This window comes from Tupaia chinensis, unplaced genomic scaffold (genome assembly GCF_000334495.1).
Source record: "Tupaia chinensis unplaced genomic scaffold, TupChi_1.0 Scaffold146567_1, whole genome shotgun sequence".
NCBI classification, from domain to species: domain Eukaryota; kingdom Metazoa; phylum Chordata; class Mammalia; order Scandentia; family Tupaiidae; genus Tupaia; species Tupaia belangeri.
Window position 1 is genome coordinate 230,781 of NW_006206422.1, and position 2,675 is coordinate 233,455.

The 2,675-nt window shown below is 34.1% G+C and overlaps 1 pseudogene; it reads left to right on the forward strand.

Moving 5' to 3' along the window:
- Window positions 1-155: 155 nt before the first annotated feature.
- On the forward strand, window positions 156-702 carry LOC102497281 (activated RNA polymerase II transcriptional coactivator p15 pseudogene; annotated as a pseudogene).
- The last annotated feature ends 1,973 nt before the right edge of the window (window positions 703-2,675 follow it).

The following is a 2,675-nucleotide window of genomic DNA, read 5'->3' on the forward strand; positions in this document are numbered from 1 at the left end:
AAAAAAAAAAAAAAAAAAAAGAAAGAAAGAAAGAATCAGATGGAAATATTAGAGATGAAGTCTGTAATACAGCAAATCAAAACCTCTCTCAAAAGTATTAAAAGTCGAGTCAGGAGAAAATGAGCAGGAGGTTGTTCGATAGAAGGAGTGGAGCAATGCTTAGATCAAAGGAATTTGTTTCATCAAGTTCTTCTGGCAGTGATTCTGACAGTGAAGTTGACAAGAAGTTAAAGAGGAAAAAGCAAGTTGCTCCAGAAAAACCTGTAAAGAAGCAAAAGACTGGTGAAACTTGTAGAGCTCTGTCATCTTCCAAACAGAGTAGCAGCAGCAGAGATGATAACATGTTTCAAATTGGGAAAATGAGATATGTCAGTGTTCAGGATTTTAAAGGGAAAGTTCTAATTGATATCAGGGAATATTGGATGGATCCAGAAGGTGAAATGAAACCAGGAGGAAAAGGTATTCCTTTAAATCCAGAGCAATGGAGCCAGCTGAAGGAACAGATTTCTGAAATTGATGATGCAGTAAGAAAACTGTAACATCTGAGCCATATAAAAACCTGTACTGTTCTAGTTGTTTTATCTGTCTTTTTACATTGGCTTTTATTTTCTAAATTTTGTTTTCCAAGCTATTGTATATTTGGAGTGCAGAACAATTTGTAAGATGAATACTTTTTTTTTAATGTGCATTATTAAAAATGTTCTGAGCGAAGCTAACTGTCGACTTTATTAAGGAGGATTGCTCTGTTCCCAGTACCCAGTGTAAAATAAAATTAAGTAATACAATCTTAAAAAAAAAAGTATTAAAAGTCAATAGAACCATGTTGGAGATCAAATCTCTGATGTAGGAGATAAAACTTCCATCCTAGAAAAACCCAACAAAAGAGAAAGTAACAACAACAACAACAACAACAACAAACCCCACAAGGATAATATAAGAGAAATACTGGATTCCATCAAACTTCCAAACATCCACATAACTGGTATCCCAGAAGTTGAAGAAACTAATAAGGGCATTGAAAATCTGTTCCATGAAATCCTGGAAGAAAATTTCCCCAAGTCTAGAGAAGTACTCATACATCCAGACCCAAGAAATGCAAAGGCCCCAAATAAAATCATCCCAACAAAATCTTTCCTAAGGCACACCTTAGCCACTGGCCAAGACTACAGATAAAGACAAGATACTAAAACTGACAAGAGATAAACAATAAGTGACTTACAAATGTCATCACGTCAGGCTAACATTGGACATTTCAATGAAAACAAGACAAGTAAAGAATGAATGAGACGACATATTGAAAGTGTTAAGAGAGAAACAATTTCAACCAAGATTATTAAATCCAGCAAGATTGTCCTTCATATGGCAAAAAGAAAAAAGAAAAATCTTCCCAGAAAAACAAAACCTGAAACAATTTGCTAACAGCAGACTAGCTCTTCAAAAATATCTGAAGAGACTCCTGTTCCAGGAAACTTAAGGAATGAACAGACATAAATAAGGGAATTAAAGTCAAGCAAGACAATGGCCACCTTAAAGGTAGGGACAAGTATAGAAATATTGATAACATTGAATGTTAATGGATTAAATTCTCCAATAAAGAGACACAGATTGGCTGGCTGGATGAAAAACAGAAACCTCTATTTGTTGCCTGAAAAAAAAACAGACCTCATGGATAAAGACAAACAAGAAATAAAAGAAAAGATATTCCAGGCAAATGGGAACCAAGAGCTGGAGTCACGATACTAATTTCTGACAGTATGGGCTTTAAAACAAAAACTCTTTGAAGAGATAAAAAGGGCACTATATTGTAGTAAAAGAGTTAATCCATCAAGAAGATATAACACATAAATATCTATGCATCTAACTTGGGAACACCAAAATACGTGAAGGAAAGACTGTAAGATATGAAAGGAGAGACAGACTGCAGCACACTAATTGTTGGAGATCTCAACACCTCTCTATCTCCTCTGGACAGATCATCTACCAAAAAAAAAAAAGTAAAGAGATAAAGTATCTAAATGATAACATAAATCAAATGGATGTAACATACATCGGTAGAACTTTCCACCCAAAACAAAACAGATATTGTTTTTCTCACCCCCACATGGAACCATTTCGAAGACTGACCACATGGCAGGGCACAAAGCAAGCCGCTACAGATTCAAAGGCATAGAAATTATATCCAGCATTTTCTCCAAGCATGATGCAATTAATCTTAATTTTAACTTCAAGAGAAATTCTCAAAAATATTCAAATACATGGAAACTAAATAACTCCTGAATGACTTCACAACTACTAAATAAATGAAGACTGAAATAAAAAGATTCATAAAAGCCAATGACAATGAGGACATGAGTTTCCGCAATCTTTGGAACACTGCAAAAGCAGTCATAAGAGGGACGTTCATAACAATCAGTGCACATAAGAAGATGAAAAGAAGGAAAATGGATCATCTAACACCATGCCTCAGAGAGTTGGAAAAGCAACAGAAAAAAAAAATCCAAAAAAACTCCAAGAGAAAGGAAATAATAAAGACCCAAGCAGAAATAAATGAAATAGAAAATAAACAAACTATACAGAAAATAATGAAAGTAAAAGCTGGTTATTTGAAAACATAAACAAAATTGATACACCATTAGTGAGACTTATTAAAAAGAAGCGAGAAAAGAACAAGATAA